This window comes from Protopterus annectens, chromosome 7.part0, assembly GCF_019279795.1.
Source record: "Protopterus annectens isolate FY-2018-M chromosome 7.part0, PAN1.0, whole genome shotgun sequence".
Lineage (NCBI taxonomy): Eukaryota > Metazoa > Chordata > Ceratodontiformes > Protopteridae > Protopterus > Protopterus annectens.
In genome coordinates, this window is record NC_056739.1 from 1068635926 (window position 1) to 1068653067 (window position 17142).

Below are 17142 nucleotides of genomic sequence, written 5' to 3' on the forward strand. Positions count from 1 at the left end.
CAAATCTCCTCCATACACAACAGTAAGAAAACTGGCAACTCAGAAATTAATCTCATACATTAAAAGCAACATTCTAAGAAGGGTACAATTACTTTTATTATTTTAAATTGCCGTGGTTATACTTTTCTATCAAAAAATGAAAAATTAATGCAGACACGAGCTACAAGAAATAAGGATAACAAAGCTAGTTGATTTCAAAACATTTTCATGAAGAACTATCAAAATGGAGGACACTTACAAACAGTATTAATAAAGTACTCATTGCAGTACAAGGAGACAGCCAGGTTCAAGAATTAGGTAACTGCCAAAGTATTTCCAGAAACAAAGGGCTAAAGGCAGCGTGCCATGCTGGAAGGGAAGTAAGGAACAGTGGGACAGTAACTGACAGACACTAGGATGGAAAGGGAGTAGGTTGAGCGAAAAACAGAAATTACTTCCATAACAGAGGACCAGATGGCTAGGATCCTTAAGAATTTTTCCAGTGTGCTGTCAAACCGCCAGACTCAGGTTTTCAACATTCGACGACTGCAACAATTCCTTAAGACTGGAAGACAACAATTGGAGCACCCCTGTACTGGAAGCAGGTAAAATTCATGGAACTGGGGGCTCATTAGCACATCAACAGTGGCAGGAATGGCTAGATGCTTTCCTAGCCTAGTGAACAGCAATAGCTAGGAAAACAACCAACATTGTTTTAATGCTAGAAGGAATTGTTAGAAAAATATAATAAAATTTTATGGCTGCGTTATCAATGTTTTCCTTGAAAAAGATATACTATTAGATGTGGTCTACCCAGACTTCAGCAAGGCTCTTGACTCCATTCCATATATGATGCTACAATGAAGACTGGAGAGGCTGGGTTTAGGATAAACACTGAAAGCTCTATCATCACATTGCAAAGCAAGTATAACAAACAAACATCTGGAGCTTGGCATAACCTTCTTACCACAACACTATGCCAAATTATACATTTTTTTTCTGTTCCAAAAAGTGCGCTATTTTTTAAATCCAGTTAATTGCCAAGGATGGCCTCCTGATTTTTTTCCTCAGCTAAAATTCTACCTGTATAAAAACAAGGAAATAATTACATTTTAATACACACACAATGTCCTCACTACACTGTCCCCCCCCCATCAGACAAAGATAAAAACATCATATTTCTTATATTCAGCCTTAGTCCTGCTACAGTATATATCCTGGATACATTCCAGTCAAGAAAAAGTACTTTCTTACTTTAATATCACCAACATAATCATCAGGCACTGATGAGGCTCAGCCATCTCATAATATAAAAATAAAACATGCAGTTTACTTCAACATATGTATACTACACATTTTACTACAAACACTTTTCTTTATTATTCAAGGATACAGTGGATATAAAGTGTACACACCCCTGTTAAAATGCCAGGTTTTTGTGATATTTTATGAGACCACAATAAATCATTTCAAAACTTTTCCCACCTTTAATGTGACTTATAACCTGTACAATTCAATTGAAAAACAAACAAATCTGTTAGGGAAAAAATATACAAAATAAAAAACGTACGATAAGCTAGTTACATAAGTGTGCACACCCTTAAACTAATACTTTGTTGAAGCACCTTTTGATTTAATTACAGCATTCAGTCTTCTTGGGTATACACCTGCCATCAATTAAAGAGACTCTGATTAACCCTACATGAAGTTCAGCTGTCCTAGCAGGATTTTCCTGATATTTACTCAGTTGCCTGCTACAGCAAAAGCCATGGTTCGCAGAGAGCTTACAAAGCATCAAAGGGATCTCATTGTTGAAAGGTATTAGTCAGGAGAAGGGTACAAAAAATTTCCACAGCATTGGATATACCATGGAACACAGTGAAGACAGTCATCAAAAAGTGGGGAAATTATGGGACAGCAATGACATTGCAAAGAACTGGACATCCCTCCAAAATTGATCAAAAGAAAAGATGAAAACTGGTAAGGGAGGCTCCCAAGAGACCTACAGCAACACTGAAGGAGCTGCAGGAATTTCTTGCAAGTACTGGTTGTGTATTGCACGTGACAACAATTTCCTGTATTTTCCATATGTCTGGGCTATGGGGTAGGGTTGCAAGATGGAAGCCTTTTCTTACACAGAAAAACATCCAGGCTCAGCTAAAATTTGCAAAACAATACATCAAGTCTGCCAAAAGCATGTGGGAAAATGTGCTATGGTCTGATGAGACCAAGGTTGAACTTTTTGGCCATAATTCCAAAAGGTATGTTTGGCACAAAAACAACACTTCCGCATCACCAAAAGAACACCATCCCCACGGTGAAGCATGGTGGTGGCAGTATCATGCTTTAGGGTTGCTTTTCTTCAGCTGGAACTGGGGCTTTAGTCAAGGTGGAAGGAATTATGAACAGCTCTAAATACCAGTCACTTTTGACCCAAAACTTTCAGGCATCTGCTAGAAAACTGAAGATGAAGAGGAATTTCACCTTTCAACACGGCAATGACCCCAAGCACACATCCAAATTAACAAAAGAATGGCTTCACCACTTCACCATAAGAAAATTAAAGCACTGGAATGGCCTAGCCAGAGCCCAGTCCTAAATTCAAAGGGCTGTGTACAAGAGATGCCCTCACAATCTTACAGATTTGGAGCGCTTTTGCAAAGAAGAGTGGGCAAATATTGCCAAGTCAAGATGTGCCATGCTGATAAGACTCCTACCCAAGAAGACTGAATGCTGTAATTAAATCAAAAGGTGCTTCAACAAAGTATTAGTTTAAGGGTGTGCACACTTATGCAATCAGCTTATTGTATGTTTTTTTTTATTTTTTATATTTTTTTCCCCTAACAGATTTGTTTTTCAATTGAATTGTACAGATTATAGGTCACATTAAAGGTGGGAAAAGTTTTGAAATGATTTATTGTGGTCTCATTTTTTATATCACAAAAACCTGGCATTTTAACAGGGGTATGTACACTTTTTATATCCACTGTACATCTTCAGTCATACCTCTCAACTGTCCAGATTTCTGAGTCATATTTTTGTCTGTTCCTCGAAAAATTTGCAGTTTTCTGGCAAATCACTGAGGATTGAAGTCACTAAATAATGACACATTTGAGTTTCAGACTTCATATTCTTCAGAAAATGCATGCTAACACACATCCTGTTATTCTAGCTACTTTCTAAGTTTATAAGAGCAATATTTAAAAGCTGCCCGTACTTTTAGATCTTTGACCCCCCCCCCATTATTTTAGGCTTTATACGGATTTTTAGCCCCAAGAGGTTGAGAAGTTATGTCTTCAGCTCCTTCATTGCCCTTTTTAACACTGATGACAAAAGTGGGAATTATGCTTTAAGCTCCTCCCACCACTAACACAGTCAACAAATGTCCCATCCTTTTAAGCTACTTCTTGGAGAAACAGTTCTCGTGTCCAAACTGCATCTTATGGAAATGGCATTCGGCAAATCTTCCATTTTTTCCCATCTTCCACATTACTGTCGGCCTTCTTCCTCATCATCCTGACCACCCAACAGTGGTCTCTGGTTCAAGTCCAAGGTACCCCTGATTATTTTAGTCACCTCCTGGGCTTTTTTTTTCTGTTGCTCAATTATTTTCCTTTCGCAAATTCTCTCTTCTAAAGATAGCGAAACCCCTAGAATGATAAGGAGAGTCTCCTCCAGCTTGCTGCTCAACTCTTTGTTGTGTAAACTTTTTTTCGTCTTTAGCCTGTTCTGCATCCAAAAATATCTTTGATCCTCCAGGAAAAATATTCTAAAAAATAGCTGCATATAGAAACTTGAATCTCACACCTGCCCCCTCAACATCCTCTGATTGCAGTTATGAACTCACTTCTCTTCTGCCATGTGTATAGTCTTTGTCTTTTCTGCTTTTCCCGGTTAGGGTTCACCACAGCAGAACTCCGGTCCGCTAATGATTCGCAGTAGATTTTTATGGTGCCGAGTTGCCAGCCTGACGCCCAACCTTCAACGAAGGCACGCCCATTCACGCATGTCTTTTGAAGGCCACTCGACCGTGGGGAGGACATGCAGACTCTATACAGAAGGCACTTCAGTCGAGAATCGAACGGGAGAACCTCTTGCTGTGAGGCAACAACACTACCACTGCACCACCACGGCCATGTGTATAGTGAATAATGATTTTTAAAAACACTCTGGTGTCCCTAATTGTTAATATGTTGCCATTCTTCCACGTTGTTGTCAGGAGCGTCTCTTTCTGCTTGTATGACTGCATCTTTACTACTATAAAACGTGGCTTCTCTCATGGCAAAATGTGGCGCATACTCACAGTGTGCCCTTTCAATTAACAAATCCTGCGGTGGAATACCAATCCAGCTGCTTATCTGTGCTTTCAGAAAATGAATGCAGTCTAATCCTTCCAGTGTCAATAGTATAACTAAAAATCTCAGATTTAAATCTATGTGCTCCACCTGTACTATTTTTTGAAGAGTTTCTTTTTGAAAAGCCTCACATTCAGTCTGTCCTTCCTTTGGTCAACCTCAAACTTCGCAGTTGTACCAGATCATCTGGCAAGCCACATAAAGCTCCTTCTAATCCTTCCACAGTTTTTGTCATCTGTCTTTATATATTCCTCCAGTGTCTTACTTATTTTAAATACTTCTGAATGCATTCAATTTATATTTTCCTCTAAATTACTGGAAGCCATCTCCTGTACCAAAACTGAAACCTGAACTACCTTTTTCACAAAACAAACTGCTACAACCACTGTAGTAAATGCTCCACTCCAAAACTTGTACATAAACAATCCAACAGCAAATGGAGTCAACGCATGGCGAAACATGCACTGTTCATTCAGCAGTAAATGACAGTAAAAAGCAATTAAAACATATTTCTTTACTTCATATAACAATAATAAAAATGGTAAGTCCTTTCACAATTCTCCTTGTTGCTTCATCAGATCAGTTTAACAATTTTAAAACACGTATTTTATACTTAGCTCATTAAAAACACAGCAATCCAACTCAATTAATTAAAACCTGGCGCCAAAAACTAACCTATCACAAAGCACACATCAAAGCATTGTTGCTATGCATTTACTGCTAACTGAATGAAAACAACCATTGTTTACATTTAGTTCATAAAAATCGGAACCTTACCAGTGACTTTTTGCTTTCAGATGAGGTTTGACATAAATCCTATCATTCAGACCACTGCCTTCCGTTGCCTGTAATTTAATAATACATTCTGTCACATTACTCTCCATTTTATTCCTTATGTCCCCTTGCCTCATGGTGATTTTTGTTTCATCTACCATGAACTTAAAGCTGTGTGATTCATTAGTGTGTCTAACATGCTTGGATGAAGCATTATTTGGTGCTCCAATCCTAATATTATAAACATGTTCACGCATTCTACTATGCAGGTCTCGGTCTGTTTTTCCTACATTAAAATTTACTGCATATTTGGCAGCATGCTACATGCATTTTATGACCGCTACCACAGTCTGCTATTAGCTTAAAGAAATATCGCTTTCCTGTGTCTGGATGTATAAGCACTTCTGTTTGTATAAAACTGCAATAATTGCAGTGTCCACATGGACTTGTACTAAATACATGTTCATTATGTTCAACCACCGCTATTTCCAAAGTATTTTTTGGATAACAATTTCCATTTAAGCGATTTACAGTTTTTATATTTAACTTTAGAGTATTCACCTACTATTTCTCTGATGGTTCCATTAGTTAATAGCACCCGCCAATGGTTTTTTATAATTTCCATGACATTTCTTGAATCCAAAAGAAGATGATTAACATAATCTCTTTCCAGCTCTTGTTGTGCTAAACTAACCAGTTCTGAAAAAGATGGTCCAGCTTCACTTCAGCACCTCTCATCTTATATATACCCTTCAAATTTTCATCTATCTCCTTTTTACTGTATCCCCTAATCATTAAATCCTTAAGAAAAGAATCACGTTCCCTGTTAAAATTTTCATCTGCCACTGTTAGTCTAGGTAACCTCATCCTTGGCCCTTTATAATATTTTTAAACACAAACCTTCTATGCATACTATTATTATGCTAGCAGAAGTTGAAATTTCCCTATAAAAACCACCTCGGAACTTTACCTCAGTCCCACGTTACTCACAGGACAACTAGTTTGTGTGGTGAGCATCATTTAGGCATTTAATAAGCACTATTTAGGTCTACCTTACCTTATTATAGCACCCAGGAATATTGCTGTTAAGACAGCATCTGGTTTGGGCAATGGACAACATTGCTGGTTAGGTTAGCTGCATATTACACCAAGTAAGCACCCTTCCCTCATCCGGTTAAAAACACCCTCCACTCCTTTCCCTTGAAAGCACATATTAGGACCTACAACCATGGGTGGGCACTTTCCTACTGTCTCTGCATCCAGCTTGATGGACATGGGTATCCTGAGGCAATGTAACAATTGCTTTATGTACACTGACAACCACTTAATTCTCAAACAGACAAATACAGTATGTGGTAGATGTAGTTACACATTGACACAGGAGGCTAGTCTCTAACATACAGACACAAAAAGTAAACAGGTTGTCAGCGACTCACAGACACTACTCACCACACTCACAAAGGGCCAAACACATAGACCCACATATATGGAGGTGCTCACATATATTTTACCCAAACCTCAAAGGCCTGTCAGGCACAATCCTCAGCAACTCCACATGCACACAAACAAAACAATTCCCATCACAACACAAAGCCACACCTCACTGTGTCTCAGCTGCCAGGCACACAATGTGAAACACTCCACAACCCATTATTCTGGTTATAGGAGACTCCACTGTGAGACACACGGGTGTCCCTCTTTCCAGGATGGATAAGGGGTAGGTTACAGTTAGTTGCCTGTCAAGGGCCAGGATTCACCAGTTCATGCACATGCTCAAGTCACGTACCCCTAAGTACCAGTATGATTTAGTCACAGTCCATGTGGGCATGAAAGACCTGAGATATATGAGAGAGACATGACTGAGCTCTTAAAATGTGTGTCACAGGCAGGTATGAGCCTAGCACTGAGCATCATTCTACTATCTGAAAGGATGATGCCACAATACCAGCAGAAAATGATCAACTTTAACAACTGTCTTAGCTAGTGGTGTCATTCCAAAGCTGTCCAATACTTGTCAGCCTGGGAAGCCATGACTGACAGGCCATGTTGCTTTGCCAGGGGTGGTCTTCAACTGTCACATCTAGGCTTTTGGATATTGACCAAATCATTAACCAACTCTCTATAGTGCCATTTTTAGTCATTGCCAAGCAGATAAAACCTTCCAACATAACAAAAGCTACTCGGAAAAAGCTAAAAGTGTTGCTGCTGAATGCTAGGAGACTCAAGAAGAAACTGCTCTCTCTGGAAGCTCTCCTCACCCTGGAGAATGCTGAAGTCTGTGCAGTAATGTTGACATCTGTGTAGTTATTGACACATGATTCAAAGCCATGGAAAGCACTCTGGCAGTGTCTGGCTCTAACACCCTTCATACATTCCGAACACCTACTGAACATGAAAGAGCAAAAGGCGGAGGTGTATCTACCTACATAAAGGATAAGCACACCTTAAGGCTGGTCAAACAATATGACATGCTTGAGCTACTGTATGTCCAGCTAACCATGGGAAAAATCCATTACCATAGCCTTGTTACCAATAGGTCTCCCATATTGAACCAAGAAACCCATGCATCATATCTGAAGTTACTATAATTACTTACCATCCAGCCCAATACCATATACATGAATGGCACGCTACCAGGTGTGCTGGTAGATCCTTTTATTTAAGGCATTATTGGTTTTACCGAAGTAGAAGGCAGAACGGGTGTAGCACCTAGCCAGATATACCACCCTGTCAGATAAGCAGTTAAATCTACCAGTGACTGTCCATTTATTTATCTGCAACAAACTACCCCCAAATCAGTGTCAATAAAAGAGCATTGGTGGGAATGACCACAGATTAAAGTCTTAAATGAGCCACTCAAATGTATCCTCCTGAGTTTTTCCAAAATACTCTTTATATTGAAACTGTTCTTGAATGTAAATGTGTGTGTGTGTGTGTGTGTGTGTGTGTGTGTGTGTGGGGAGTTAGTTGAAAAATTTTCAAATCACCACCATATTGCAGAATGTGCCAGTTCCCGCATAATATTTTCTGGACGTCATGAGCATTCAAGAAGTTATGTAGCACCATGGTGTTAAAATGACTGAAGTTTGGAACAGAGAAGTGACCACCATTAACTCTGCTGTATTGAAGGACAAAATTCTGTAAGCCCTTTCTAACAATAGGACTGTATTTTCCATCTCTTTCCTGTAACACTTGAGCACTTATATTGTGAACCATCATTGTTGAATATCTGTGTTCAAAGAACATGTTTTTCAACTTCACAAATTGATAAAGACAAAAATAATCACAAATTGATAAAGACAAAAATAATCACTATTATTGTAGAGCAAAGGTGAATGTAAATAAGAGGAGCAAGTGTAGTTTTTGTATTAGATATGTTTGCTTCTACTGCTAACTCTGCACTTTACATTCAAGCATGTATTTTTTAACAAACTCTGTTGTACTCTAATTTGTAATAATTACAAATTGAATTAATATACGGATGCATTGATGCTTTGTTTGGAGTTTCAGCATTTAAGTGACTGTCTTTAAGATGACGTCAAATGTTCATTGATACTAAGTAATTAGTGTTATAACAGGAAGTTTCGTGGACACAATGTATCCTACTGGAGGAAATAATTTTAAAAGTTTATAAAGTTCTAGAGTTTGTATATTCAATTGTATTTTGGTATGAAGAAGCGGGCTTGACCTGTGAAATTGCTAACCGATTTAATTAAAACTATCTGATTTTATGTGACCCTGGCTGTGTGTCAGTTTGTTCGCATTATTTTACTTATATATACATGTGACGCCCATGCCCTGGCCCAGCAATCAAGGAGCCTCAATCCTCACCACTAACACCAGTGAGAGGCGTCTCATATAAAAGGAAAGGATAACAAATACACACAGTAAAGTGCAATTTCCCTTCAGAGCACACAGAGATCACAGTCAGTCCGGGGCTGGTCGCTCCCCTGCTCTCCAGGTCCCCAATAAAACTCTCCACTTGCACAGCTATAGGGGTCCAGATCTCAGCCTAGTGGGCAAGCTAAAACCTCCAGCACCCTCTCTGTCCAACTAGTGCTTCATGTCCCTGCCCAAGTAGCTGACACACACACACACACACACACACACACACACACACACACACACACACACACACACTTTGAGAAGAGTTTATATAACCACACAAGACACTCCTGGGGAAGGCTGGCACCGGTTCTCCAGCAGTGCCCCATTTTCCCAGACCTATATGGTAGTACCAGCTGCCACCATCCACTAATATTTATCAGCTACTCAAAGGCCCTTAAAAGGGTGTCCAATTATTACTGTGTGATATCATTATCCAGTTGGTAGTATAGCCCAGGGCAAAAGCTATTGGGGTAGCTTTGTACAATTTTACCAAAGGCATGCAAGTACTCTAAAGAGCTTAAATTATCTCTACAAAAATAGCCACAGTTGAAAGGGTTTAAAAATATTTAATAACAAATAGTCAAAACACAAGACAATACTTTTTACTACTCAGTGATAATCAAGAGTTGAGAGATCACAGAGAAATACTTAAAATAATTCAGTAGTACAGTTCTGACATCAGAGAAAACACAGTCTAATCTTTCTAGTTTCTAGCTATTTCTAAGAGAAAACACAAGTCTAAGATAAACTTACATATACAGTGAAACAGTGCTGATGAGTTGGATGGTCAAGACAAAAATGCTTAATACTCTCTGATTCTGTTTTTAAAATCACATTCCTGGTTCACATTACATCATTCTTCACACTTCCCTGGGTTCCCAGGCTAACAGAAACAACATTTACATTCTCCACCTCTGGGCAGAACCCAGAGCAATAAAGGACATTTATGCATGCAAATTCTGGCCATTAACTCTGGCTTTAAAACAATACGCAGGATGCCTCACTCCAGACTTACTGACTCTGAGTTTTAACATCAAAGGGTCACAACACGCTTTACTTGGCCAGTAGAGTGCACAGTTCCACATGTAACACTATTTTTACCATTTAAGAAAACAAGCCTGTGGTTTACATTAATATTTACAGATGACAGAATTATCTCCAAAATTCTATCTGGCTAATTCTATCTGGCTAGGCTGGCAGCCTTCACCTATCTTCACCCAATCTTCACAATACATTTTATATACATATATATATATATATATATATATATATATATATATATAATAACTGGTTTTGAATGAATAAAATGCAGTATAAATATTATACATCTGGAATGCTGATAAACAAGCTGCTTAGCAGTAATGCCATTTGTCTCCTGTCTCCAAAGAAAAAGAAGGAAAACTTGTAAACACAGTTCGTTTATCCATTTGTTTGTATCCTTTGTCCAAATGTAAACAAGCACATTGTGAGTGGGCAATCAGTCTTATGTACTTCACAAGACCTTTCCATTTCACAGACCATCTTTGCTGCATTTAAAAATCACTGTGGCTTTAGGTAGCAAGGTTTGGACTGCCAGTGTTGATTGTCTCCTGTCTCCAAAGAAAAAGAAGGAAAACTTGTAAACACAGTTCGTTTATCCATTTGTTTGTATCCTTTGTCCAAATGTAAACAAGCACATTGTGAGTGGGCAATCAGTCTTATGTACTTCACAAGACCTTTCCATTTCACAGACCATCTTTGCTGCATTTAAAAATCACTGTGGCTTTAGGTGGCAAGGTTTGGACTGCCAGTGCTGATGCGGACAGGATCTAAAGAAGGCAGTGAGGATGGCATTCTTTCTGTGCAAACCTATGTATATCAGTGGTGCACAGACTACCAATACAGGTAAGTTGCTGTGTGTGGAAGAGTATGTGTCTGTATGCCTGAGTGTCACTAAATGTTTAAGGGCATTGTGCATGAGCATCTGTGAGTGAACATATGTTGAGGGTCCTTGGATAGGGGGCCCAGTGTTTGTGTGTGATCCTCTTAGCAACCATGCTACACAGTAGCATAGGGAATAGCTGTTGTAGGTGCACACTGGAGAAATACATAGCCATGCAAAATCCTGAATAATGAAATGCTGACAGATTGGAAATGTGGATGACTATGATTCATAAAATGCCACCACAGTGTATCAGAACATTGGTGCGGGGTGAACTGTGCTGCAGTGCCTTTAATATGAGCAATATTCACTGGTTTTCTTTTACATTTAGATGAGTGCCGTAGCTTTTTATACAAACCACAGGCATCAGTGGTAACTATCCTCAATTTTTTAGCAGCCTTAATATTTTTCACTTTCTGTTACCTGTATGAGGAAAATAATTTCTGCTCTACCTTTCAAGTTTCAATAATCCTGTGACTACTTAATTTTCTCATTTACAGGAGGAAGGCTGTGATTCTATGGTGCACTGTCTCCACTATAAATAGCTTAAATGTTTGTTAATAAAGCATTTAAACCTATTACTTTGCACACTGGTTCTTATCAAGAATGATTGCGGATCCTCACGTTAATCTACAGTTATATTCCTTCAAATGTATTACTGGTTCCAGATGACACCCAAGTTCAGAGATCCTCAAAACGTCATCTTCCTCCAGTTTCAAAGGTGCAGTGCAGCCTAGCTTCAGTCATTCCACAGAAAAGATACCATTACAGAAAATACTATGATGCATGCTACGTGTTTCTTAATCTTCACCTAAATTTACAACTCAGTCTGCACAAGAGTCCCCATTGCTCATGGATGGAAATCTGTAGGGATGATAGGATGGGTTACATTTTATTTTTTATTTTATTTTACATTTGTTTACTGGGAAAGTCTGACTGGATAGAGTTCCTTTTTCAGCAGAGACCCGAGGAGAAAAGCTCCACATTTATAACAGGACAAATGTACAAAATATCAAAATAACAGAGAAGTAACACAAATACAGTGTAAGACATACAAAATTCTTAATACATCAATTTTACATATATAGACTTAGGTTTATACACATTTCTAATAGCATAGGATACTGATATGTCTATCTACCAAAAACTGTTTGTATGTGCATAACTATGGAGAGATAACACATGTAAATAATACTATATTATCAAGGAGAGATGATAATAAAAAGAAAACAGACCAGTTACTAATTGAGACAATGCGCTGGATGTTTTGGGGGCAGAGACCGAGTCAGATTAATTACTGTGAAAGAAAGGATGGTGTGAACAAGATAAGAAGAATAAGGAAGAGAGGATAGAAGAGCTAGATAGCAAGGCGGGGGTTGCAAGAAGGCACTCATAAGTTATCTAGGGTTGGTGCATAAGCATAGCTTTGTATTCAATAAATGGGATTTAAGTCTTTTTAAACTGCAGAGTGTTTGTAGTTGCTTGCATATCTATAGGCAATGCATTCCACATTTTAGCTATGCATGTAGAATAGAGGGTATCTTCAGGGGCATTTTTGGATTTGGAAACTTTTAAGAAGGATTTATTATTTGATTGTAAAGACTGGCTACTAGTGTAGGGGAGTAGAAGGTTTTGCAGAGCAATTTTTTTTTCAGGTTCATTTAGAAGTGTATGGGCCAAAGTAAGTTGGTTATAAGTTAAGAGATAAGGTAGTTCTATAGCTAGTTACGTTGTTTGAATGCAAGGCAATGGTGCATGCTAAAGTTGGAGTCTTTTGCAAACTTTGCAGTCTTACTATAGAAGGTATCTAATTTTGCTAGGTCTGACTTTTTTTTAGCTTTGTCAGAATGAGCGGGGCATATAGGAGTGTGGAAATTAGGTGTGTTCTTGCAATGGTAGCCTTTGTGTTATTGGTTAGGTGTTGTCTATTTCTGTAAAAAGTACCACGTTTTTTTATTCACTTTCTTGTCTGATTGGGCTATGTGTAGGTCGAATTTCACAGTGTCGTCAATAACAACACCTGGAAGTTTAGTCTGGGAAACAGGAGAGATGGTGGTATTGTTTGTAGATGTGATCTTAAATGGAGAGAGGGGATCTATAATTCTAATGGTTTGGAATATTATGAGTTTAGTCTTGTTGGGGTTTAGAATAAGTTGAGCTTCAGAAAGACATTTCAACTGCAGAGAAGGACTGCTGTGTTAGTTGTTGCAACTGTTGGAGTGATGATGCAGCACATATTAATGTAGAATCATCTGCATGTAGGGCTAGGGAGTCATTCAGGGTACTAGTGTGTAAATTGTTAGTGAAAAGGAGGGGACCTAGAATGTAACCTTATGGTACACCTAGGGTAACAGACAGTAGAGGAGATATTAACTTTAATAAAAATCCACACTGACTAAGCGCTTTCACCCACAGTTGGACTTCTTCAGAGTCTCTGAAGAAGCCCAACTCTGGGTGAAAGCACTTAGTCAGTGTGGATTTTTATTAAAGCTGATGGTTCTGATGCAGATCTGCTTTTTCTTACTAGTTTCATGCTTTACAATTTCATCAGTAGTGGAGATATACTTTTGTTGCCATTTTACAGCTTGCTGGCACCCTATTAAGTAGTCTTTGAACCAAGTAATTGTGGATTGACTAAGGTTTAGTTCTAAGAGTAATTGTATAAGTTTGTTATGACAGACGGTATCAAATGGTTTTGATAGCTCTACAAAGATGGAGGATACTATTTTAACATTGCTCCTATGTTGATTAATGATGCTTGTGAAACTCATTAGGGTAGAAGTAGTGCTGTGGTAGGGCAGAAATCCATGCTGGGTTTCAGATAGCAGGTTGTTATCAAGGAGATAGATGCTGCATAATTTCGGTGGATGCATCTCTCTAGAACTTTAGTCAGGGGTGGCAACATAGCTATTGGCCTGTAATTAGACAGTTCTAATAATTTTCCTCCTTTGTGTAGTGGAATGGTGTGTGAAATTTTCCAGATTGTTGGTATCTTTTGTTCAAAGACAGATCGGTTTAATTAAGATGGATACTGGGTAGGAGATGGCATCTGCAGCCAGACTGAGATATTCAGCTGGTAGGTTATCAGCTGCTAGGATCATTGTTTTTTGAATTTTTTTCAATATTTGTTTATAGTGCCTGTTTGTACACGCTGGAAATCAAAGATGCTGCTATCTGGGCTTGCTGTTAAAATTTCTGTGAAGGTGGTGGAACAGTTATTTGTGAGAGCTAGTATGGACTTTGTGAAATATTTATTAAACTGTATAGCTATACAGCCTGAGTTGTTAGTGGTTATAGGGATGGGGGTACTGGTGTTTTCAGGTTGTAGGATTTTATTAATAGCGGACAACACTTCTCTGGGTTGTTCTGATGTTTACTTTGAATGTACTGGTAGTGATTAATCTTGTCCTGTTTGACTTCATTTTAGCTTTATTTCTAAGTTATTGATACGTCTGTTCAGTCACTTGTGTTCTGCGTTTTTTGCCACAGATTCCCAACTTTCTCTCTCTTTTTTAGTAGTGATCTGGAGCCTTTAGTTAAGCATGGAAGATAGCTGGATATGAAATTTTGAGTGTTAAAGGATTTTGGTCCTAATTTCATGATAGCTGGTGATTTTTGTTAGATTTATTCACTTCTTCTTCTTTCGGCTTTTTCCCGGTTAGGGGTCGCCACAGCGGATCACCTTGTCCGCACATTGAATGGCAGTGGAGTTTTACGGTGTCGAGTTGCCAGCCCGGCGCCCAACCTTCCACAGAAGGCACACTCACACGCACACCTAGGGCCAATTTAGAATGTCCAATCCACCTGCAGCATGTCTTTGGGATGTGGGAGGAAACCGGAGCACCCGGAGGAAACCCACGCGACCACAGGGAGGACATGCAGACTCCGCACAGAAGGCACCCCAGCCGAGGATCGAACTGGAGAACCTCTTGCTGTGAGGCGGCAATGCTAACCACTGCACCACCGTGGCCGCCCGTTAGATTTATTCACTGCCTAAGTAAAAAAGTTGAAAGATGATCGCTCAGACTATATGTAAGACAACCAGCATGTAAAGACAGAGAAAGTCTGTTTGTTACTATCCAGTCAAGGATGGATTTCCTACTTGATGTTTTATCAGTTCTAGTGGGGGCTTGTATGATTTGGGTAAAGCCATGGAGGTTTATGTGATTTGAAGGGTTTGTGAGTTACAAGTATCTCAATCTATGTTGAAGCCCTTCCACAATAATTGTTTCCTGAGGAAGAGAGCTTGAAGCCAGTACAGGATATGTTCTAGAGTGTAGATGTTATTACCTGGAGGTATACAGGTTCCAATTATGTTTAAGTATTCTTTGAAATTGATCTTAACTTTTGTAAAGATTAATTCTGCATTATTGAAGTCAGGAGTATTTTGTTGTAGGACCTCTAGACTAAGGTTAATTTTAAATAGAATGGCTATTCCCCCTCCTTTATTTGCCCTTTCTATCTACCCTATAAATACTGTAACTTGGAGGTAGAATTTCATTATCGTTAATTTCTGCTTTTAACCAGGTTTCAGTCATCAGAGCAATGTCAGGACAGTAGTGGGTGAGAGTGGCGTGAAGTTTATGGGTTTTGTTAACGATACTTCTAATGTTCAAATTTAATAATAGGAGGTCAGATCCTTTCTGAGAGAGGTTTAGTAAACTATGGCTGCCATAGTGGGGTTGGTGTTGGGGCCACGGCTTGAATGGGTATCACCACAACGAATTAGCTGTGAGGCGATATGGCCTTGAGGAGTTTTACTATGACTGTGTTATATTTCAGTGAGATATTGGGATTGTTTTGTTGTGGCATTGCAGTACAAGTAATCTGATCAATACAAGTAATTTTGTACATTGACGGTCATACTTCAATATTTAAAGGTTTTTTATGTGGTGGATAGGGCAATGGCGTATTACAAGGGGTTGCTGACCTATTAATGCAGTGATGCAGTGGTAGCATTGTCGCCTCACAGCAAGAGGCTCTCTGGTTTGATTCTTGGTTGGACTGCCTACTGTACGGAGTCTGCATGTTCTCACTGCATTCGTGTGGGTTTCCCCCAGGTGCTCCAGTTTCCTCCCACATTATAAAGACATGCATCTGGAGTGTTTCTCTCTGGGCCGCTGCTGAAAATTGGCTTTGTTCCAAGTCGGAATTTCCCAGTAAATAAATGTTAAATAAATAAAGACTAATGTGGTATGAGGTGAGGTTTGCTGCTATTGTTAGGAGTATTATTGCAACAACATGGATGGGTATCATGTTGATTTATTTGAATGTTTTTTGTAATGTACTGCTGTACTGTAATAGTTGAGAGAGTTATATTATTTATAAGCATTCCTATCTTGTTATGGGGGAGACCAGTACTATGTAAAAATGATGTAATTCAGTTTGTTAGTTGGGTTGGGTAATAGGGCTTGTGGGTGTGGTTAATTTAAAATAAATTTAGGCATAGCAGGGGTGGTAGGGAAATGGGGTCAGATTAGGGGAGCGGAGTGAGCTCAAGCGCAGTGAGGATGAACACAGTGGGTAGAGTCAGGCCATGGCATGCATTAAAAGAAAAAATATCAACTATCCAGGTTTGTTCTAACCCAGTTAAATAATTTTCCAATTCAGAAACACTTTACTTAAAAAGTAAGGATTATTTCACTTACTGGTGAATTGAGCCTTTTATGAACAAAAGTTAAAGTAATTACTGCTTAGCCAGGGTTTATTAGAGTATACGCAGTTACAATATCCTTTTTCAGCAGCTGGATTACATGAGTGTAATATGTTCTATGTGCTGCTTGTATTTATAACTAAATGTAGGTTTATTAGGTTAGATAGTGGCCAGGAAAACTTGTTTGAGCTGCCAACCCAGGCAATGTGCTCATTAGATACAGTTTAAGTCTTTTAGAGATTTCTCTAGTTTAGTTAAAATAAAAATCCCTTAACAGCTGATCTACACAATTTTCAGGTGGGTCTCCTTGCCCGAGTATCTGTGAGGTCCCGGACACTTGTTTGGAGTAAGTGGCTGCAATTAAGGTTGTTTCAGGGTTAGTTCGGAGGTGAATGCTAGTGAAGCACACATGCTGTGCGTCCGGACACCATGGAGGAACATCACGTTCATGACTTTTCCAGTAGACTGTCATGCTCATTAATACTAAGAGTGTTGCTGTTTCAAACACTAATCTTACAGCAAGACAGCCTCTCTCTGTATTGCTCATTAACACACATACCCACCCTGAGATT

At 38.9% G+C, this 17142-nt stretch overlaps 1 protein-coding gene across 2 annotated transcripts in view; it reads right to left on the minus strand.

Moving 5' to 3' along the window:
- The window catches only part of SPATA5L1 (spermatogenesis associated 5 like 1), a 259837-nt gene that overhangs the window by 78564 nt on the left and 164131 nt on the right, over positions 1 to 17142 (minus strand). The window lies entirely within an intron of this gene.